Source organism: Coturnix japonica, unplaced genomic scaffold, assembly GCF_054131305.1.
Source record: "Coturnix japonica strain WE unplaced genomic scaffold, WE-NBRP24 Scf042, whole genome shotgun sequence".
Classification (NCBI taxonomy): Eukaryota; Metazoa; Chordata; class Aves; order Galliformes; family Phasianidae; genus Coturnix; species Coturnix japonica.
In genome coordinates, this window is record NW_028188945.1 from 4184509 (window position 1) to 4208584 (window position 24076).

A 24076-nucleotide genomic window follows, 5' to 3' on the forward strand; every position below is an offset into this window, starting at 1 on the left:
TCACCACACCCGGAAGTGAGGTCAGCAAACCCGGAAGTGAGGTCAGCAAACCCGGAAGTGAGGTCAGCAAACCCGGAAGTGACGTCACCAAACCCGGAAGTGACGTCACTAAACCCGGAAGTGAGGTCACCACAGCCGGAAGTGAGGTCACCACACCCGGAAGTGAGGTAACCAAACCCGGAAGTGACGTCACTAAACCCGGAAGTGAGGTCAGCAAACCCGGAAGTGAGGTCAGCAAACCCGGAAGTGAGGTCAGCAAACCCGGAAGTGAGGTCACCACACCCGGAAGTGAGGTCACCAAACCCGGAACTGAGGTCACCACACCCGGAAGTGAGGTCACCAAACCCGGAAGTGACGTCACTAAACCCGGAAGTGAGGTCAGCATACCCGGAAGTGAGGTCACCACACCCGGAAGTGAGGTCACCAAACCCGGAAGTGACGTCACTAAACCCGGAAGTGATGTCAGCAAACCCGGAAGTGAGGTCAGCAAACCCGGAAGTGAGGTCACCACACCCGGAAGTGAGGTCACCACACCCGGAAGTGAGGTCAGCAAACCCGGAAGTGAGGTCACCACACCCGGAAGTGAGGTCACCAAACCCGGAAGTGACGTCACCACACCCGGAAGTGAGATCATCAAACCCGGAAGTGAGGTCACCACACCCAGAAGTGAGGTCAGCAAACCCGGAAGTGAGGTCACCACACCCGGAAGTGAGGTCACCAAACCCGGAAGTGACGTCACTAAACCCGGAAGTGAGGTCAGCAAACCCGGAAGTGAGGTCACCACACCCGGAAGTGAGGTCACCAAACCCGGAAGTGAGGTCACCACACCCGGAAGTGAGGTCACCAAACCCGGAAGTGACGTCACTAAACCCGGAAGCGAGGTCAGCAAACCCGGAAGTGAGGTCACCAAACCCGGAAGTGACGTCACTAAACCCGGAAGTGAGGTCACCACACCCGGAAGTGACGTCACTAAACCCGGAAGTGAGGTCAGCATACCCGGAAGTGAGGTAAGCAGACCAGGAAAGTGAGGTCTGCTAATTCGGAACTCAGGTCTGCAAACCCAGAAGTGATTTCAGCAGACCCAGAAGTGACTTCAGCAAACCCGGAAGTGAGGTCAGCAAACCCGGAAGTGAGGTCACCACACCTGGAAGTGAGGTCACCACACCCGGAAGTGAGGTCAGCAAACCCGGAAGTGAGGTCACCACACCCGGAAGTGAGGTCACCAAACCCGGAAGTGACGTCACTAAACCCGGAAGTGAGGTCACCACACCCGGAAGTGAGGTCACCACACCCGGAAGTGAGGTCACCAAACCCGGAAGTGAGGTCACCACACCCGGAAGTGAGGTAACCAAACCCGGAAGTGACGTCACTAAACCCGGAAGTGAGGTCAGCAAACCCGGAAGTGAGGTCAGCAAACCCGGAAGTGAGGTCACCAAACCCGGAAGTGAGGTCACCACACCCGGAAGTGACGTCACCAAACCCGGAAGTGACGTCACTAAACCCGGAAGTGAGGTCAGCATACCCGGAAGTGAGGTCACCACACCCGGAAGTGAGGTCACCAAACCCGGAAGTGACGTCACTAAACCCGGAAGTGATGTCAGCAAACCCGGAAGTGAGGTCACCACACCCGGAAGTGAGGTCACCAAACCCGGAAGTGACGTCACCACACCCGGAAGTGAGGTCAGCAAACCCGGAAGTGAGGTCACCACACCCAGAAGTGAGGTCAGCAAACCCGGAAGTGAGGTCACCACACCCGGAAGTGAGGTCACCAAACCCGGAAGTGACGTCACTAAACCCGGAAGTGAGGTCAGCAAACCCGGAAGTGAGGTCAGGAAACCCGGAAGTGAGGTCAGCAAACCCGGAAGTGAGGTCAGGAAACCCGGAAGTGAGGTCACCACAAGCGGAAGTGAGGTCACCAAACCCGGAAGTGACGTCACTAAACCCGGAAGTGAGGTCAGCAAACCCGGAAGTGAGGTCAGCAAACCCAGAAGTGAGGTCACCACACCCGGAAGTGAGGTCAGCAAACCCGGAAGTGAGGTCAGCAAACCCGGAAGTGAGGTCACCAAACCCGGAAGTGACGTCACTAAACCCGGAAGTGAGGTCACAACACCCGGAAGTGAGGTCACCAAACCCGGAAGTGAGGTCACCACACCTGGAAGTGAGGTCACCACACCCGGAAGTGAGGTCAGCAAACCCGGAAGTGAGGTCACCACACACGGAAGTGAGGTCACCAAACCCGGAAGTGACGTCACGAAACCCGGAAGTGAGGTCACCACACCCGGAAGTGAGGTCACCACACCCGGAAGTGAGGTCACCAAACCCGGAAGTGAGGTCACCACACCCGGAAGTGAGGTAACCAAACCCGGAAGTGACGTCACTAAACCCGGAAGTGAGGTCAGCAAACCCGGAAGTGAGGTCAGCAAACCCGGAAGTGAGGTCACCACACCCGGAAGTGAGGTCACCAAACCCGGAAGTGAGGTCACCACACCCGGAAGTGAGGTCACCAAACCCGGAAGTGACGTCACTAAACCCGGAAGTGAGGTCAGCATACCCGGAAGTGAGGTCACCACACCCGGAAGTGAGGTCACCAAACCCGGAAGTGACGTCACTAAACCCGGAAGTGATGTCAGCAAACCCGGAAGTGAGGTCAGCAAACCCGGAAGTGAGGTCACCACACCCGGAAGTGAGGTCAGCAAACCCGGAAGTGAGGTCACCAAACCCGGAAGTGAGGTCATCAAACCCGGAAGTGAGGTAAGCAGACCAGGAAAGTGAGGTCTGCTAATTCGGAACTCAGGTCTGCAAACCCAGAAGTGACTTCAGCAGACCCAGAAGTGACTTCAGCATACCCGGAAGTGAGGTCAGCAAACCCGGAAGTGAGGTCACCACACCCGGAAGTGAGGTCACCACACCCGGAAGTGAGGTCACCACACCCGGAAGTGAGGTCAGCAAACCCGGAAGTGAGGTCACCACACCCGGAAGTGAGGTCAGCAAACCCGGAAGTGACGTCACCACACCCGGAAGTGAGGTCAGCAAACCCGGAAGTGAGGTCACCACACCCGGAAGTGAGGTCAGCAAACCCGGAAGTGAGGTCACCACACCCGGAAGTGAGGTCACCAAACCCGGAAGTGACGTCACTAAACCCTGAAGTGAGGTCAGCAAACCCGGAAGTGAGGTCACCACACCCGGAAGTGAGGTCACCAAACCCGGAAGTGAGGTCACCACACCCGGAAGTGAGGTCACCAAACCCGGAAGTGACGTCACTAAACCCGGAAGTGAGGTCAGCAAACCCGGAAGTGAGGTCAGCAAACCCAGAAGTGAGGTCACCACACCCGGAAGTGAGGTCAGCAAACCCGGAAGTGAGCTCAGCAAACCCGGAAGTGAGGTCACCAAACCCGGAAGTGACGTCACTAAACCCGGAAGTGAGGTCACAACACCCGGAAGTGAGGTCACCAAACCCGGAAGTGAGGTCACCAAACCCGGAAGTGACGTCACTAAACCCGGAAGTGAGGTCACCACACCCCGAAGTGACGTCACTAAACCCGGAAGTGAGGTCAGCATACCCGGAAGTGAGGTAAGCATACCAGGAAAGTGAGGTCTGCTAATTCGGAACTCAGGTCTGCAAACCCAGAAGTGATTTCAGCAGACCCAGAAGTGACTTCAGCAAACCCGGAAGTGAGGTCAGCAAACCCGGAAGTGAGGTCACCACACCTGGAAGTGAGGTCACCACACCCGGAAGTGAGGTCAGCAAACCCGGAAGTGAGGTCACCACACCCGGAAGTGAGGTCACCAAACCCGGAAGTGACGTCACTAAACCCGGAAGTGAGGTCACCACACCCGGAAGTGAGGTCACCACACCCGGAAGTGAGGTCACCAAACCCGGAAGTGAGGTCACCACACCCGGAAGTGAGGTAACCAAACCCGGAAGTGACGTCACTAAACCCGGAAGTGAGGTCAGCAAACCCGGAAGTGAGGTCAGCAAACCCGGAAGTGAGGTCACCACACCCGGAAGTGAGGTCACCAAACCCGGAAGTGAGGTCACCACACCCGGAAGTGAGGTCACCAAACCCGGAAGTGACGTCACTAAACCCGGAAGTGAGGTCAGCATACCCGGAAGTGAGGTCACCACACCCGGAAGTGAGGTCACCAAACCCGGAAGTGACGTCACTAAACCCGGAAGTGATGTCAGCAAACCCGGAAGTGAGGTCAGCAAACCCGGAAGTGAGGTCACCACACCCGGAAGTGAGGTCAGCAAACCCGGAAGTGAGGTCACTAAACCCGGAAGTGAGGTCATCAAACCCGGAAGTGAGGTAAGCAGACCAGGAAAGTGAGGTCTGCTAATTCGGAACTCAGGTCTGCAAACCCAGAAGTGACTTCAGCAGACCCAGAAGTGACTTCAGCAAACCCGGAAGTGAGGTCAGCAAACCCGGAAGTGAGGTCACCACACCTGGAAGTGAGGTCACCACACCCGGAAGTGAGGTCAGCAAACCCGGAAGTGAGGTCACCACACCCGGAAGTGAGGTCACCAAACCCGGAAGTGACGTCACTAAACCCGGAAGTGAGGTCACCACACCCGGAAGTGAGGTCACCACACCCGGAAGTGAGGTCACCAAACCCGGAAGTGAGGTCACCACACCCGGAAGTGAGGTAACCAAACCCGGAAGTGACGTCACTAAACCCGGAAGTGAGGTCAGCAAACCCGGAAGTGAGGTCAGCAAACCCGGAAGTGAGGTCACCAAACCCGGAAGTGAGGTCACCACACCCGGAAGTGAGGTCACCAAACCCGGAAGTGACGTCACTAAACCCGGAAGTGAGGTCAGCATACCCGGAAGTGAGGTCACCACACCCGGAAGTGAGGTCACCAAACCCGGAAGTGACGTCACTAAACCCGGAAGTGATGTCAGCAAACCCGGAAGTGAGGTCACCACACCCGGAAGTGAGGTCACCAAACCCGGAAGTGACGTCACCACACCCGGAAGTGAGGTCAGCAAACCCGGAAGTGAGGTCACCACACCCAGAAGTGAGGTCAGCAAACCCGGAAGTGAGGTCACCACACCCGGAAGTGAGGTCACCAAACCCGGAAGTGACGTCACTAAACCCGGAAGTGAGGTCAGCAAACCCGGAAGTGAGGTCAGGAAACCCGGAAGTGAGGTCAGCAAACCCGGAAGTGAGGTCAGGAAACCCGGAAGTGAGGTCACCACAAGCGGAAGTGAGGTCACCAAACCCGGAAGTGACGTCACTAAACCCGGAAGTGAGGTCAGCAAACCCGGAAGTGAGGTCAGCAAACCCAGAAGTGAGGTCACCACACCCGGAAGTGAGGTCAGCAAACCCGGAAGTGAGGTCAGCAAACCCGGAAGTGAGGTCACCAAACCCGGAAGTGACGTCACTAAACCCGGAAGTGAGGTCACAACACCCGGAAGTGAGGTCACCAAACCCGGAAGTGAGGTCACCACACCTGGAAGTGAGGTCACCACACCCGGAAGTGAGGTCAGCAAACCCGGAAGTGAGGTCACCACACACGGAAGTGAGGTCACCAAACCCGGAAGTGACGTCACGAAACCCGGAAGTGAGGTCACCACACCCGGAAGTGAGGTCACCACACCCGGAAGTGAGGTCACCAAACCCGGAAGTGAGGTCACCACACCCGGAAGTGAGGTAACCAAACCCGGAAGTGACGTCACTAAACCCGGAAGTGAGGTCAGCAAACCCGGAAGTGAGGTCAGCAAACCCGGAAGTGAGGTCACCACACCCGGAAGTGACGTCACCAAACCCGGAAGTGAGGTCACCACACCCGGAAGTGAGGTCACCAAACCCGGAAGTGACGTCACTAAACCCGGAAGTGAGGTCAGCATACCCGGAAGTGAGGTCACCACACCCGGAAGTGAGGTCACCAAACCCGGAAGTGACGTCACTAAACCCGGAAGTGATGTCAGCAAACCCGGAAGTGAGGTCAGCAAACCCGGAAGTGAGGTCACCACACCCGGAAGTGAGGTCAGCAAACCCGGAAGTGAGGTCACCAAACCCGGAAGTGAGGTCATCAAACCCGGAAGTGAGGTAAGCAGACCAGGAAAGTGAGGTCTGCTAATTCGGAACTCAGGTCTGCAAACCCAGAAGTGACTTCAGCAGACCCAGAAGTGACTTCAGCATACCCGGAAGTGAGGTCAGCAAACCCGGAAGTGAGGTCACCACACCCGGAAGTGAGGTCACCACACCCGGAAGTGAGGTCACCACACCCGGAAGTGAGGTCAGCAAACCCGGAAGTGAGGTCACCACACCCGGAAGTGAGGTCAGCAAACCCGGAAGTGACGTCACCACACCCGGAAGTGAGGTCAGCAAACCCGGAAGTGAGGTCACCACACCCGGAAGTGAGGTCAGCAAACCCGGAAGTGAGGTCACCACACCCGGAAGTGATGTCACCAAACCCGGAAGTGACGTCACTAAACCCGGAAGTGAGGTCAGCAAACCCGGAAGTGAGGTCACCACACCCGGAAGTGAGGTCACCAAACCCGGAAGTGAGGTCACCACACCCGGAAGTGAGGTCACCAAACCCGGAAGTGACGTCACTAAACCCGGAAGTGAGGTCAGCAAACCCGGAAGTGAGGTCAGCAAACCCAGAAGTGAGGTCACCACACCCGGAAGTGAGGTCAGCAAACCCGGAAGTGAGCTCAGCAAACCCGGAAGTGAGGTCACCAAACCCGGAAGTGACGTCACTAAACCCGGAAGTGAGGTCACAACACCCGGAAGTGAGGTCACCAAACCCGGAAGTGAGGTCACCAAACCCGGAAGTGACGTCACTAAACCCGGAAGTGAGGTCACCACACCCCGAAGTGACGTCACTAAACCCGGAAGTGAGGTCAGCATACCCGGAAGTGAGGTAAGCAGACCAGGAAAGTGAGGTCTGCTAATTCGGAACTCAGGTCTGCAAACCCAGAAGTGATTTCAGCAGACCCAGAAGTGACTTCAGCAAACCCGGAAGTGAGGTCAGCAAACCCGGAAGTGAGGTCACCACACCTGGAAGTGAGGTCACCACACCCGGAAGTGAGGTCAGCAAACCCGGAAGTGAGGTCACCACACCCGGAAGTGAGGTCACCAAACCCGGAAGTGACGTCACTAAACCCGGAAGTGATGTCAGCAAACCCGGAAGTGAGGTCAGCAAACCCGGAAGTGAGGTCACCACACCCGGAAGTGAGGTCAGCAAACCCGGAAGTGAGGTCACCAAACCCGGAAGTGAGGTCATCAAACCCGGAAGTGAGGTAAGCAGACCAGGAAAGTGAGGTCTGCTAATTCGGAACTCAGGTCTGCAAACCCAGAAGTGACTTCAGCAGACCCAGAAGTGACTTCAGCAAACCCGGAAGTGAGGTCAGCAAACCCGGAAGTGAGGTCACCACACCCGGAAGTGAGGTCAGCAAACCCGGAAGTGAGGTCACCACACCCGGAAGTGAGGTCACCAAACCCGGAAGTGACGTCACCACACCCGGAAGTGAGGTCAGCAAACCCGGAAGTGAGGTCACCACACCCGGAAGTGAGGTCAGCAAACCCGGAAGTGACGTCACTAAACCCGGAAGTGAGGTCACCAAACCCGGAAGTGACGTCACTAAACCCGGAAGTGAGGTCACCAAACCCGGAAGTGAGGTCACCACACCCGGAAGTGAGGTCACCAAACCCGGAAGTGAGGTCACCACACCCGGAAGTGAGGTCACCAAACCCGGAAGTGACGTCACTAAACCCGGAAGTGAGGTCAGCAAACCCGGAAGTGAGGTCAGCAAACCCAGAAGTGAGGTCACCACACCCGGAAGTGAGGTCAGCAAACCCGGAAGTGAGGTCAGCAAACCCGGAAGTGAGGTCACCAAACCCGGAAGTGACGTCACTAAACCCGGAAGTGAGGTCACAACACCCGGAAGTGAGGTCACCAAACCCGGAAGTGAGGTCACCAAACCCGGAAGTGACGTCACTAAACCCGGAAGTGAGGTCACCACACCCGGAAGTGACGTCACTAAACCCGGAAGTGAGGTCAGCATACCCGGAAGTGAGGTAAGCAGACCAGGAAAGTGAGGTCTGCTAATTCGGAACTCAGGTCTGCAAACCCAGAAGTGATTTCAGCAGACCCAGAAGTGACTTCAGCAAACCCGGAAGTGAGGTCAGCAAACCCAAAAGTGAGGTCACCACACCTGGAAGTGAGGTCACCACACCCGGAAGTGAGGTCAGCAAACCCGGAAGTGAGGTCACCACACCCGGAAGTGAGGTCACCAAACCCGGAAGTGACGTCACTAAACCCGGAAGTGAGGTCACCACACCCGGAAGTGAGGTCACCACACCCGGAAGTGAGGTCACCAAACCCGGAAGTGAGGTCACCACACCCGGAAGTGAGGTAACCAAACCCGGAAGTGACGTCACTAAACCCGGAAGTGAGGTCAGCAAACCCGGAAGTGAGGTCAGCAAACCCGGAAGTGAGGTCACCACACCCGGAAGTGATGTCACCAAACCCGGAAGTGAGGTCACCACACCCGGAAGTGAGGTCACCAAACCCGGAAGTGACGTCACTAAACCCGGAAGTGAGGTCAGCATACCCGGAAGTGAGGTCACCACACCCGGAAGTGAGGTCACCAAACCCGGAAGTGACGTCACTAAACCCAGAAGTGATGTCAGCATACCCGGAAGTGAGGTCAGCAAACCCGGAAGTGAGGTCACCACACCCGGAAGTGAGGTCACCAAACCCGGAAGTGACGTCACCACACCCGGAAGTGAGGTCAGCAAACCCGGAAGTGAGGTCACCACACCCGGAAGTGAGGTCAGCAAACCCGGAAGTGAGGTCACCACACCCGGAAGTGAGGTCACCAAACCCGGAAGTGACGTCACTAAACCCGGAAGTGAGGTCAGCAAACCCGGAAGTGAGGTCACCACACCCGGAAGTGAGGTCACCAAACCCGGAAGTGAGGTCACCACACCCGGAAGTGAGGTCACCAAACCCGGAAGTGACGTCACTAAACCCGGAAGTGAGGTCAGCAAACCCAGAAGTGAGGTCACCACACCCGGAAGTGAGGTCAGCATACCCGGAAGTGACGTCACTAAACCCGGAAGTGAGGTCAGCAAACCCGGAAGTGAGGTCAGCAAACCCAGAAGTGAGGTCACCACACCCGGAAGTGAGGTCAGCAAACCCGGAAGTGAGCTCAGCAAACCCGGAAGTGAGGTCACCAAACCCGGAAGTGACGTCACTAAACCCGGAAGTGAGGTCACAACACCCGGAAGTGAGGTCACCAAACCCGGAAGTGAGGTCACCAAACCCGGAAGTGACGTCACTAAACCCGGAAGTGAGGTCACCACACCCCGAAGTGACGTCACTAAACCCGGAAGTGAGGTCAGCATACCCGGAAGTGAGGTAAGCAGACCAGGAAAGTGAGGTCTGCTAATTCGGAACTCAGGTCTGCAAACCCAGAAGTGATTTCAGCAGACCCAGAAGTGACTTCAGCAAACCCGGAAGTGAGGTCAGCAAACCCGGAAGTGAGGTCACCACACCTGGAAGTGAGGTCACCACACCCGGAAGTGAGGTCAGCAAACCCGGAAGTGAGGTCACCACACCCGGAAGTGAGGTCACCAAACCCGGAAGTGACGTCACCACACCCGGAAGTGAGGTCACCACACCCGGAAGTGAGGTCACCACACCCGGAAGTGAGGTCACCAAACCCGGAAGTGAGGTCACCAAACCCGGAAGTGAGGTCACCACACCCGGAAGTGAGGTAACCAAACCCGGAAGTGACGTCACTAAACCCGGAAGTGAGGTCAGCAAACCCGGAAGTGAGGTCAGCAAACCCGGAAGTGAGGTCACCACACCCGGAAGTGATGTCACCAAACCCGGAAGTGAGATCACCACACCCGGAAGTGAGGTCACCAAACCCGGAAGTGACGTCACTAAACCCGGAAGTGAGGTCAGCATACCCGGAAGTGAGGTCACCACACCCGGAAGTGAGGTCACCAAACCCGGAAGTGACGTCACTAAACCCGGAAGTGATGTCAGCATACCCGGAAGTGAGGTCAGCAAACCCGGAAGTGAGGTCACCACACCCGGAAGTGAGGTCAGCAAACCCGGAAGTGAGGTCACCAAACCCGGAAGTGAGGTCATCAAACCCGGAAGTGAGGTAAGCAGACCAGGAAAGTGAGGTCTGCTAATTCGGAACTCAGGTCTGCAAACCCAGAAGTGACTTCAGCAGACCCAGAAGTGACTTCAGCAAACCCGGAAGTGAGGTCAGCAAACCCGGAAGTGAGGTCACCACACCCGGAAGTGAGGTCAGCACACCCGGAAGTGAGGTCACCACACCTGGAAGTGAGGTCAGCAAACCCGGAAGTGAGGTCACCACACCCGGAAGTGAGGTCACCACACCCGGAAGTGAGGTCAGCATACCCGGAAGTGAGGTCACCACACCCGGAAGTGAGGTCACCAAACCCGGAAGTGACGTCACTAAACCCGGAGGTGATGTCAGCAAACCCGGAAGTGAGGTCAGCAAACCCGGAAGTGAGGTCACCACACCCGGAAGTGAGGTCAGCAAACCCGGAAGTGAGGTCACCAAACCCGGAAGTGAGGTCATCAAACCCGGAAGTGAGGTCACCACACCCGGAAGTGAGGTAAGCAGACCAGGAAAGTGAGGTCTGCTAATTCGGAACTCAGGTCTGCAAACCCAGAAGTGACTTCAGCAGACCCAGAAGTGACTTCAGCAAACCCGGAAGTGAGGTCAGCAAACCCGGAAGTGAGGTCACCACACCCGGAAGTGAGGTCACCACACCCGGAAGTGAGGTCAGCAAACCCGGAAGTGAGGTCACCACACCCGGAAGTGAGGTCACCAAACCCGGAAGTGACGTCACCACACCCGGAAGTGAGGTCAGCAAACCCGGAAGTGAGGTCACCACACCCGGAAGTGAGGTCAGCAAACCCGGAAGTGAGGTCACCACACCCGGAAGTGAGGTCACCAAACCCGGAAGTGACGTCACTAAACCCGGAAGTGAGGTCAGCAAACCCGGAAGTGAGGTCACCACACCCGGAAGTGAGGTCACCAAACCCGGAAGTGAGGTCACCACACCCGGAAGTGAGGTCACCAAACCCGGAAGTGACGTCACTAAACCCGGAAGTGAGGTCAGCAAACCCGGAAGTGAGGTCAGCAAACCCAGAAGTGAGGTCACCACACCCGGAAGTGAGGTCAGCAAACCCGGAAGTGAGGTCAGCAAACCCGGAAGTGAGGTCACCAAACCCGGAAGTGACGTCACTAAACCCGGAAGTGAGGTCACAACACCCGGAAGTGAGGTCACCAAACCCGGAAGTGAGGTCACCAAACCCGGAAGTGAGGTCACCACATCCGGAAGTGAGGTCACCAAACCCGGAAGTGACGTCACCACACCCGGAAGTGAGGTCACCAAACCCGGAAGTGAGGTCACCACACCCAGAATTGAGGTCAGCAAACCCGGAAGTGAGGTCACCACACCCGGAAGTGAGGTCACCAAACCCGGAAGTGACGTCACTAAACCCGGAAGTGAGGTCACCAAACCCGGAAGTGAGGTCACCACACCCGGAAGTGAGGTCACCAAACCCGGAAGTGACGTCACTAAACCCGGAAGTGAGGTCACAACACCCGGAAGTGAGGTCAGCAAACCCAGAAGTGAGGTCACCACACCCGGAAGTGAGGTCAGCAAACCCGGAAGTGAGGTCAGCAAACCCGGAAGTGAGGTCACCAAACCCGGAAGTGACGTCACTAAACCCGGAAGTGAGGTCACAACACCCGGAAGTGAGGTCACCAAACCCGGAAGTGAGGTCACCAAACCCGGAAGTGACGTCACTAAACCCGGAAGTGAGGTCACCACACCCGGAAGTGACGTCACTAAACCCGGAAGTGAGGTCAGCATACCCGGAAGTGAGGTAAGCAGACCAGGAAAGTGAGGTCTGCTAATTCGGAACTCAGGTCTGCAAACCCAGAAGTGATTTCAGCAGACCCAGAAGTGACTTCAGCAAACCCGGAAGTGAGGTCAGCAAACCCGGAAGTGAGGTCACCACACCTGGAAGTGAGGTCACCACACCCGGAAGTGAGGTCAGCAAACCCGGAAGTGAGGTCACCACACCCGGAAGTGAGGTCACCAAACCCGGAAGTGACGTCACTAAACCCGGAAGTGAGGTCACCACACCCGGAAGTGAGGTCACCACACCCGGAAGTGAGGTCAGCAAACCCGGAAGTGAGGTCACCACACCCGGAAGTGAGGTCACCACACCCGGAAGTGAGTTCAGCAAACCCGGAAGTGAGGTCACCACACCCGGAAGTGAGGTCACCAAACCCGGAAGTGACGTCACTAAACCCGGAAGTGATGCCAGCAAACCCGGAAGTGAGGTCAGCAAACCCGGAAGTGAGGTCACCAAACCCGGAAGTGACGTCACTAAACCCGGAAGTGAGGTCAGCAAACCCGGAAGTGAGGTCACCACACCCGGAAGTAAGGTCAGCAAACCCGGAAGTGAGGTCACCACACCCGTAAGTGAGGTCACCAAACCCGGAATTGACGTCACTAAACCCGGAAGTGAGGTCAGCAAACCCAGAAGTGACTTCAGCAGACCCAGAAGTGACTTCAGCAAACCCGGAAGTGAGGTCAGCAAACCCAAAAGTGAGGTCAGCAAACCCGGAAGTGAGGTCACCAAACCCAAAATTGACGTCACTAAACCCGGAAGTGATGTCAGCAAACCCGGAAGTGAGGTCAGCAAACCCAGAAGTGAGGTCACCACACCCGGAAGTGAGGTCACCACACCCGGAAGTGAGGTCACCAAACCCGGAAGTGAGGTCACCACACCCGGAAATGAGGTCAGCAAACCCAGAAGTGAGGTCACCACACCCGGATGTGAGGTAACCAAACCCGGAAGTGAGGTCACCACACCCGTAAGTGAGGTCACCAAACCCGGAATTGACGTCACTAAACCCGGAAGTGAGGTCAGCAAACCCAGAAGTGACTTCAGCAGACCCAGAAGTGACTTCAGCAAACCCGGAAGTGAGGTCAGCAAACCCAAAAGTGAGGTCAGCAAACCCGGAAGTGAGGTCACCAAACCCAAAATTGACGTCACTAAACCCGGAAGTGATGTCAGCAAACCCGGAAGTGAGGTCAGCAAACCCAGAAGTGAGGTCACCACACCCGGAAGTGAGGTCACCACACCCGGAAGTGAGGTCACCAAACCCGGAAGTGAGGTCACCACACCCGGAAATGAGGTCAGCAAACCCGGAAGTGAGGTCAGCAAACCCAGAAGTGAGGTCACCACACCCGGAAGTGAGGTAACCAAACCCGGAAGTGAGGTCACCACACCCGGAAGTGAGGTCACCAAACCCGGAAGTGACGTCACTAAACCCGAAAGTGATGTCAGCAAACCCGGAAGTGAGGTCAGCAAACCCGGAAGTGACGTCACCACAACCGGAAGTGAGGTCACCAAACCCGGAAGTGAGGTCACCACACCCGGAAGTGAGGTCAGCAAACCCGGAAGTGACGTCACTAAACCCGGAAGTGAGGTCAGCAAACCCAGAAGTGACTTCAGCAGACCCAGAAGTGACTTCAGCAAACCCGGAAGTGAGGTCACCAAACCCGGAAGTGAGGTCAGCAAACCCGGAAGTGAGGTCACCAAACCCGGAAGTGACGTCACAAAACCCGGAAGTGAGGTCACCACACCCGGAAGTGAGGTCACCAAACCCGGAAGTGAGGTCACCAAACCCGGAAGTGATGTCACTAAACCCGGAAGTGAGGTCACCACACCCGGAAGTGACGTCACTAAACCCGGAAGTGATGTCAGCAAACCCGGAAGTGAGGTCACCACACCCGGAAGTGAGGTCACCACACCCGGAAGTGAGGTCAGCAAACCCGGAAGTGAGGTCACTAAACCCGGAAGTGAGGTCAGCAAACCCGGAAGTGACGTCACCACACCCGTAAGTGAGGTCACCAAACCCGGAAGTGACGTCACTAAACCCGGAAGTGAGGTCAGCAAACCCAGAAGTGACTTCAGCAGACCCAGAAGTGACTTCAGCAAACCCGGAAGTGAGGTCAGCAAACCCGGAAGTGAGGTCAGCAAACCCGGAAGTGAGGTCACCAAACCCAAAAGTGACGTCACTAAACCCGGAAGTGATGTCAGCAAACCCGGAAGTGAGGTCAGCAAACCCGGAAGTGAGGTCACCACACCCGGAAGTGAGGTCACCACACCCGAAAGTGAGGTCACCAAACCCGGAAGTGAGGTCACCACACCCGGAAATGAGGTCAGCAAACCCGGAAGTGAGGTCAGCAAACCCGGAAGTGAGGTCACCACACCCGGAAGTGAGGTAACCAAACCCGGAAGTGAGGTCACCACACCCGGAAGTGACGTCACCAAACCCGGAAGTGACGTCACTAAACCCGGAAGTGAGGTCAGCATACCCGGAAGTGAGGTAAGCAGACCAGGAAAGTGAGGTCTGCTAATTCGGAACTAAGGTCTGCAAACCCAGAAGTGACTTCAGCAGACCCAGAAGTGACTTCAGCAAACCCGGAAGTGAGGTCAGCAAACCCGGAAGTGAGGTCACCACACCCGGAAGTGAGGTCACCACACCCGGAAGTGAGGTCAGCAAACCCGGAAGTGAGGTCACCACACCCGGAAGTGAGGTCACCACACCCGGAAGTGAGGTCAGCAAACCCGGAAGTGAGGTCACCACACCCGGAAGTGAGGTCACCAAACCCGGAAGTGACGTCACTAAACCCGGAAGTGATGCCAGCAAACCCGGAAGTGAGGTCAGCAAACCCGGAAGTGAGGTCACCAAACCCGGAAGTGACGTCACTAAACCCGGAAGTGAGGTCAGCAAACCCGGAAGTGAGGTCACCAAACCCGGAAGTGAGGTCACCACACCCGGAAGTGAGGTAACCAAACCCGGAAGTGACGTCACTAAACCCGGAAGTGAGGTCAGCAAACCCGGAAGTGACGTCACTAAACCCGGAAGTGAGGTCAGCAAACCCGGAAGTGAGGTCAGCAAACCCGGAAGTGAGGTCACCACACCCGGAAGTGAGGTCAGCAAACCCGGAAGTGAGGTCACCACACCCGGAAGTGAGGTCACCAAACCCGGAAGTGACGTCACTAAACCCGGAAGTGAGGTCAGCAAACCCAGAAGTGACTTCAGCAGACCCAGAAGTGACTTCAGCAAACCCGGAAGTGACGTCACTAAACCCGGAAGTGAGGTCAGCAAACCCAGAAGTGACTTCAGCAGACCCGGAAGTGAGGTCAGCAAACCCAGAAGTGAGGTCACCACACCCGGAAGTGAGGTAACCAAACCCGGAAGTGAGGTCACCACACCCGGAAGTGAGGTCACCAAACCCGGAAGTGACGTCACTAAACCCGAAAGTGATGTCAGCAAACCCGGAAGTGAGGTCACCACACCCGAAAGTGAGGTCACCAAACCCGGAAGTGAGGTCACCACACCCGGAAATGAGGTCAGCAAACCCGGAAGTGAGGTCAGCAAACCCGGAAGTGAGGTCACCACACCCGGAAGTGAGGTAACCAAACCCGGAAGTGAGGTCACCACACCCGGAAGTGACGTCACCAAACCCGGAAGTGACGTCACTAAACCCGGAAGTGAGGTCAGCAAACCCGGAAGTGAGGTCACCACACCCGGAAGTGAGGTCAGCAAACCCAGAAGTGACTTCAGCAGACCCAGAAGTGACTTCAGCAAACCCGGAAGTGACGTCACTAAACCCGGAAGTGAGGTCACCACACCCGGAAATGAGGTCAGCAAACCCGGAAGTGAGGTCAGCAAACCCAGAAGTGAGGTCACCACACCCGGAAGTGAGGTAACCAAACCCGGAAGTGAGGTCACCACACCCGGAAGTGAGGTCACCAAACCCAAAATTGACGTCACTAAACCCGGAAGTGATGTCAGCAAACCCGGAAGTGAGGTCAGCAAACCCAGAAGTGAGGTCACCACACCCGGAAGTGAGGTCACCACACCCGGAAGTGAGGTCACCAAACCCGGAAGTGAGGTCACCACACCCGGAAATGAGGTCAGCAAACCCAGAAGTGAGGTCACCACACCCGGATGTGAGGTAACCAAACCCGGAAGTGAGGTCACCACACCCGTAAGTGAGGTCACCAAACCCGGAATTGACGTCACTAAACCCGGAAGTGAGGTCAGCAAACCCAGAAGTGACTTCAGCAGACCCAGAAGTGACTTCAGCAAACCCGGAAGTGAGGTCAGCAAACCCAAAAGTGAGGTCAGCAAACCCGGAAGTGAGGTCACCAAACCCAAAATTGACGTCACTAAACCCGGAAGTGATGTCAGCAAACCCGGAAGTGAGGTCAGCAAACCCAGAAGTGAGGTCACCACACCCGGAAGTGAGGTCACCACACCCGGAAGTGAGGTCACCAAACCCGGAAGTGAGGTCACCACACCCGGAAATGAGGTCAGCAAACCCGGAAGTGAGGTCAGCAAACCCAGAAGTGAGGTCACCACACCCGGAAGTGAGGTAACCAAACCCGGAAGTGAGGTCACCACACCCGGAAGTGAGGTCACCAAACCCGGAAGTGACGTCACTAAACCCGAAAGTGATGTCAGCAAACCCGGAAGTGAGGTCAGCAAACCCGGAAGTGACGTCACCACAACCGGAAGTGAGGTCACCAAACCCGGAAGTGAGGTCACCACACCCGGAAGTGAGGTCAGCAAACCCGGAAGTGACGTCACTAAACCCGGAAGTGAGGTCAGCAAACCCAGAAGTGACTTCAGCAGACCCAGAAGTGACTTCAGCAAACCCGGAAGTGAGGTCACCAAACCCGGAAGTGAGGTCAGCAAACCCGGAAGTGAGGTCACCAAACCCGGAAGTGACGTCACAAAACCCGGAAGTGAGGTCACCACACCCGGAAGTGAGGTCACCAAACCCGGAAGTGAGGTCAGCAAACCCGGAAGTGATGTCACTAAACCCGGAAGTGAGGTCACCACACCCGGAAGTGACGTCACTAAACCCGGAAGTGATGTCAGCAAACCCGGAAGTGAGGTCACCACACCCGGAAGTGAGGTCACCACACCCGGAAGTGAGGTCAGCAAACCCGGAAGTGAGGTCACTAAACCCGGAAGTGAGGTCAGCAAACCCGGAAGTGACGTCACCACACCCGTAAGTGAGGTCACCAAACCCGGAAGTGACGTCACTAAACCCGGAAGTGAGGTCAGCAAACCCAGAAGTGACTTCAGCAGACCCAGAAGTGACTTCAGCAAACCCGGAAGTGAGGTCAGCAAACCCGGAAGTGAGGTCAGCAAACCCGGAAGTGAGGTCACCAAACCCAAAAGTGACGTCACTAAACCCGGAAGTGATGTCAGCAAACCCGGAAGTGAGGTCAGCAAACCCGGAAGTGAGGTCACCACACCCGGAAGTGAGGTCACCACACCCGAAAGTGAGGTCACCAAACCCGGAAGTTAGGTCACCACACCCGGAAATGAGGTCAGCAAACCCGGAAGTGAGGTCAGCAAACCCGGAAGTGAGGTCACCACACCCGGAAGTGAGGTAACCAAACCCGGAAGTGAGGTCACCACACCCGGAAGTGACGTCACCAAACCCGGAAGTGACGTCACTAAACCCGGAAGTGAGGTCAGCATACCCGGAAGTGAGGTAAGCAGACCAGGAAAGTGAGGTCTGCTAATTCGGAACTAAGGTCTGCAAACCCAGAAGTGACTTCAGCAGACCCAGAAGTGACTTCAGCAAACCCGGAAGTGAGGTCAGCAAACCCGGAAGTGAGGTCACCACACCCGGAAGTGAGGTCACCACACCCGGAAGTGAGGTCAGCAAACCCGGAAGTGAGGTCACCACACCCGGAAGTGAGGTCACCACACCCGGAAGTGAGGTCAGCAAACCCGGAAGTGAGGTCACCACACCCGGAAGTGAGGTCACCAAACCCGGAAGTGACGTCACTAAACCCGGAAGTGATGCCAGCAAACCCGGAAGTGAGGTCAGCAAACCCGGAAGTGAAGTCACCAAACCCGGAAGTGACGTCACTAAACCCGGAAGTGAGGTCAGCAAACCCGGAAGTGAGGTCACCAAACCCGGAAGTGAGGTCACCACACCCGGAAGTGAGGTAACCAAACCCGGAAGTGACGTCACTAAACCCGGAAGTGAGGTCAGCAAACCCGGAAGTGACGTCACTAAACCCGGAAGTGAGGTCAGCAAACCCGGAAGTGAGGTCAGCAAACCCGGAAGTGAGGTCACCACACCCGGAAGTGAGGTCAGCAAACCCGGAAGTGAGGTCACCACACCCGGAAGTGAGGTCACCAAACCCGGAAGTGACGTCACTAAACCCGGAAGTGAGGTCAGCAAACCCAGAAGTGACTTCAGCAGACCCAGAAGTGACTTCAGCAAACCCGGAAGTGACGTCACTAAACCCGGAAGTGAGGTCACCACACCCGGAAGTGACGTCACCAAACCCGGAAGTGAGGTCACCACACCCGGAAGTGACGTCACTAAACCCGGAAGTGAGGTCACCACACCCGGAAGTGACGTCACCAAACCCGGAAGTGAGGTCACCACACCCGGAAGTGAGGTCACCAAACCCGGAAGTGACGTCACTAAACCCGGAAGTGATGTCAGCAAACCCGGAAGTGAGGTCAGCAAACCCGGAAGTGAGGTCACCACACCCGGAAGTGAGGTCAGCAAACCCGGAAGTGAGGTCACCACACCCGGAAGTGAGTTCAGCATACCCGGAATTGAGTTCAGCATACCCGGAAGTGACGTCACCACACCCGGAAGTGAGGTCACCACACCCGGAAGTGAGGTCAGCAAACCCGGAAGTGAGGTCACCACACCCGGAAGTGAGGTCACCACACCCGGAAGTGACGTCACTAAACCTGGAATTGAGGTCAGCATACCCGGAAGTGAGGTCACCACACCCGGAAGTGAGGTCACCACACCCGGAAGTGAGGTCAGCAAACCCAGAAGTGACTTCAGCAGACCCAGAAGTGACTTCAGCAAACCCGGAAGTGAGGTCAGCAAACCCGGAAGTGAGGTCAGCAAACCCGGAAGTGAGGTCACCACACCCGGAAGTGAGGTCACCAAACCCGGAAGTGAGGTCACTAAACCCGGAAGTGAGGTCACCAAACCCGGAAGTGACGTCACTAAACCCGGAAGTGAGGTCAGCATACCCGGAAGTGACGTCACCACACCCGGAAGTGAGGTCACCACACCCGGAAGTGAGGTCACCACACCCGGAAGTGAGGTCACCAAACCCGGAAGTGACGTCACTAAACCCAGAAGTGATGCCAGCAAACCCGGAAGTGAGGTCAGCAAACCCGGAAGTGAGGTCACCAAACCCGGAAGTGACGTCACTAAACCCGGAAGTGAGGTCACCACACCCGGAAGTGAGCTAAGCAGACCAGGAAAGTGAGGTCTGCTAATTCGGAACTCAGGTCTGCAAACCCAGAAGTGACTTCAGCAGACCCAGAAGTGACTTCAGCAAACCCGGAAGTGAGGTCACCACACCCGGAAGTAAGGTCAGCAAACCCGGAAGTGAGGTCACCACACCCGTAAGTGAGGTCACCAAACCCGGAATTGACGTCACTAAACCCGGAAGTGAGGTCAGCAAACCCAGAAGTGACTTCAGCAGACCCAGAAGTGACTTCAGCAAACCCGGAAGTGAGGTCAGCAAACCCAAAAGTGAGGTCAGCAAACCCGGAAGTGAGGTCACCAAACCCAAAAGTGACGTCACTAAACCCGGAAGTGATGTCAGCAAACCCGGAAGTGAGGTCAGCAAACCCAGAAGTGAGGTCACCACACCCGGAAGTGAGGTCACCACACCCGGAAGTGAGGTCACCAAACCCGGAAGTGAGGTCACCACACCCGGAAATGAGGTCAGCAAACCCGGAAGTGAGGTCAGCAAACCCGGAAGTGAGGTCACCAAACCCAAAAGTGACGTCACTAAACCCGGAAGTGACGTCAGCAAACCCGGAAGTGAGGTCAGCAAACCCGGAAGTGAGGTCACCACACCCGGAAGTGAGGTCACCACACCCGGAAGTGAGGTCACCACACCCGGAAGTGAGGTCAGCAAACCCAGAAGTGACTTCAGCAGACCCAGAAGTGACTTCAGCAAACCCGGAAGTGAGGTCAGCAAACCCGGAAGTGAGGTCAGCAAACCCGGAAGTGAGGTCACCACACCCGGAAGTGAGGTCACCAAACCCGGAAGTGAGGTCACTAAACCCGGAAGTGAGGTCACCAAACCCGGAAGTGACGTCACTAAACCCGGAAGTGAGGTCAGCATACCCGGAAGTGACGTCACCACACCCGGAAGTGAGGTCACCACACCCGGAAGTGAGGTCACCACACCCGGAAGTGAGGTCACCAAACCCGGAAGTGACGTCACTAAACCCAGAAGTGATGCCAGCAAACCCGGAAGTGAGGTCAGCAAACCCGGAAGTGAGGTCACCAAACCCGGAAGTGACGTCACTAAACCCGGAAGTGAGTTCACCACACCCGGAAGTGAGCTAAGCAGACCAGGAAAGTGAGGTCTGCTAATTCGGAACTCAGGTCTGCAAACCCAGAAGTGACTTCAGCAGACCCAGAAGTGACTTCAGCAAACCCGGAAGTGAGGTCACCACACCCGGAAGTAAGGTCAGCAAACCCGGAAGTGAGGTCACCACACCCGTAAGTGAGGTCACCAAACCCGGAATTGACGTCACTAAACCCGGAAGTGAGGTCAGCAAACCCAGAAGTGACTTCAGCAGACCCAGAAGTGACTTCAGCAAACCCGGAAGTGAGGTCAGCAAACCCAAAAGTGAGGTCAGCAAACCCGGAAGTGAGGTCACCAAACCCAAAAGTGACGTCACTAAACCCGGAAGTGATGTCAGCAAACCCGGAAGTGAGGTCAGCAAACCCAGAAGTGAGGTCACCACACCCGGAAGTGAGGTCACCACACCCGGAAGTGAGGTCACCAAACCCGGAAGTGAGGTCACCACACCCGGAAATGAGGTCAGCAAACCCGGAAGTGAGGTCAGCAAACCCAGAAGTGAGGTCACCACACCCGGAAGTGAGGTAACCAAACCCGGAAGTGAGGTCACCACACCCGGAATTGAGGTCACCAAACCCGGAAGTGACGTCACTAAACCCGAAAGTGATGTCAGCAAACCCGGAAGTGAGGTCAGCAAACCCGGAAGTGACGTCACCACACCCGGAAGTGAGGTCACCAAACCCGGAAGTGAGGTCACCACACCCGGAAGTGTGGTCACCAAACCCGGAAGTGACGTCACTAAACCCGGAAGTGAGGACAGCAAACCCAGAAGTGACTTCAGCAGACCAAGAAGTGACTTCAGCAAACCCGGAAGTGAGGTCACCAAACCCGGAAGTGAGGTCAGCAAACCCGGAAGTGAGGTCACCAAACCCGGAAGTGACGTCACAAAACCCGGAAGTGAGGTCACCACACCCGGAAGTGAGGTCACCAAACCCGGAAGTGAGGTCACCAAACCCGGAAGTGATGTCACTAAACCCGGAAGTGAGGTTACCACACCCGGAAGTGACGTCACTAAACCCGGAAGTGATGTCAGCAAACCCGGAAGTGAGGTCACCACACCCGGAAGTGAGGTCACCACACCCGGAAGTGAGGTCAGCAAACCCGGAAGTGAGGTCACCACACCCGGAAGTGAGGTCAGCAAACCCGGAAGTGACGTCACCACACCCGTAAGTGAGGTCACCAAACCCGGAAGTGACGTCACTAAACCCGGAAGTGAGGTCAGCAAACCCAGAAGTGACTTCAGCAGACCCAGAAGTGACTTCAGCAAACCCGGAAGTGAGGTCAGCAAACCCGGAAGTGAGGTCAGCAAACCCGGAAGTGAGGTCACCAAACCCAAAAGTGACGTCACTAAACCCGGAAGTGATGTCAGCAAACCCGGAAGTGAGGTCAGCAAACCCGGAAGTGAGGTCACCACACCCGGAAGTGAGGTCACCACACCCGAAAGTGAGGTCACCAAACCCGGAAGTGAGGTCACCACACCCGGAAATGAGGTCAGCAAACCCGGAAGTGAGGTCAGCAAACCCGGAAGTGAGGTCACCACACCCGGAAGTGAGGTAACCAAACCCGGAAGTGAGGTCACCACACCCGGAAGTGACGTCACCAAACCCGGAAGTGACGTCACTAAACCCGGAAGTGAGGTCAGCATACCCGGAAGTGAGGTAAGCAGACCAGGAAAGTGAGGTCTGCTAATTCGGAACTAAGGTCTGCAAACCCAGAAGTGACTTCAGCAGACCCAGAAGTGACTTCAGCAAACCCGGAAGTGAGGTCAGCAAACCCGGAAGTGAGGTCACCACACCCGGAAGTGAGGTCACCACACCCGGAAGTGAGGTCAGCAAACCCGGAAGTGAGGTCACCACACCCGGAAGTGAGGTCACCAAACCCGGAAGTGACGTCACTAAACCCGGAAGTGATGCCAGCAAACCCGGAAGTGAGGTCAGCAAACCCGGAAGTGAGGTCACCAAACCCGGAAGTGACGTCACTAAACCCGGAAGTGAGGTCAGCAAACCCGGAAGTGAGGTCACCAAACCCGGAAGTGAGGTCACCACACCCGGAAGTGAGGTAACCAAACCCGGAAGTGAGGTCAGCAAACCCGGAAGTGACGTCACTAAACCCGGAAGTGAGGTCAGCAAACCCGGAAGTGAGGTCAGCAAACCCGGAAGTGAGGTCACCACACCCGGAAGTGAGGTCAGCAAACCCGGAAGTGAGGTCACCACACCCGGAAGTGAGGTCACCAAACCCGGAAGTGACGTCACTAAACCCGGAAGTGAGGTCAGCAAACCCAGAAGTGACTTCAGCAGACCCAGAAGTGACTTCAGCAAACCCGGAAGTGACGTCACTAAACCCGGAAGTGAGGTCACCACACCCGGAAGTGAGGTCACCAAACCCGGAAGTGACGTCACTAAACCCGGAAGTTAGGTCAGCAAACCCAGAAGTGACTTCAGCAGACCCAGAAGTGACTTCAGCAAACCCGGAAGTGACGTCACTAAACCCGGAAGTGAGGTCACCACACCCGGAAGTGAGGTCACCAAACCCGGAAGTGAGGTCACCACACCCGGAAGTGACGTCACTAAACCCGGAAGTGAGGTCACCACACCCGGAAGTGACGTCACCAAACCCGGAAGTGAGGTCACCACACCCGGAAGTGAGGTCACCAAACCCGGAAGTGACGTCACTAAACCCGGAAGTGATGTCAGCAAACCCGGAAGTGAGGTCAGCAAACCCGGAAGTGAGGTCACCACACCCGGAAGTGAGGTCAGCAAACCCGGAAGTGAGGTCACCACACCCGGAAGTGAGGTCAGCAAACCCGGAAGTGAGGTCAGCAAACCCGGAAGTGAGGTCACCACACCCGGAAGTGAGGTCACCAAACCCGGAAGTGAGGTAACCAAACCCAGAAGTGACGTCACTAAACCCGGAAGTGAGGTCAGCAAACCCGGAAGTGACGTCACTAAACCCGGAAGTGAGGTCAGCAAACCCGGAAGTGAGGTCAGCAAACCCGGAAGTGAGGTCACCACACCCGGAAGTGAGGTCACCAAACCCGGAAGTGAGGTCACCACACCCGGAAGTGAGGTCACCACACCCGGAAGTGAGGTCACCAAACCCGGAAGTGACGTCACCACACCCGAAAGTGAGGTCACCAAATCCGGAAGTGAGGTCACCACACCCGGAAGTGAGGTCACCAAACCCAAAAGTGACGTCACTAAACCCGGAAGTGAGGTCACCACACCCGGAAGTGAGGTCACCAAACCCGGAAGTGACGTCACAAAACCCGGAAGTGAGGTCACCAAACCCGGAAGTGACGTCACTAAACTCGGAAGTGACTTCAGCAAACCCGGAAGTGAGGTCAGCAAACCCGGAAGTGAGGTCAGCAAACCCGGAAGTGACGTCACCACACCCGTAAGTGAGGTCACCAAACCCGGAAGTGACGTCACTAAACCCGGAAGTGAGGTCAGCAAACCCAGAAGTGACTTCAGCAGACCCAGAAGTGACTTCAGCAAACCCGGAAGTGAGGTCAGCAAACCCGGAAGTGAGGTCAGCAAACCCGGAAGTGAGGTCACCAAACCCAAAAGTGACGTCACTAAACCCGGA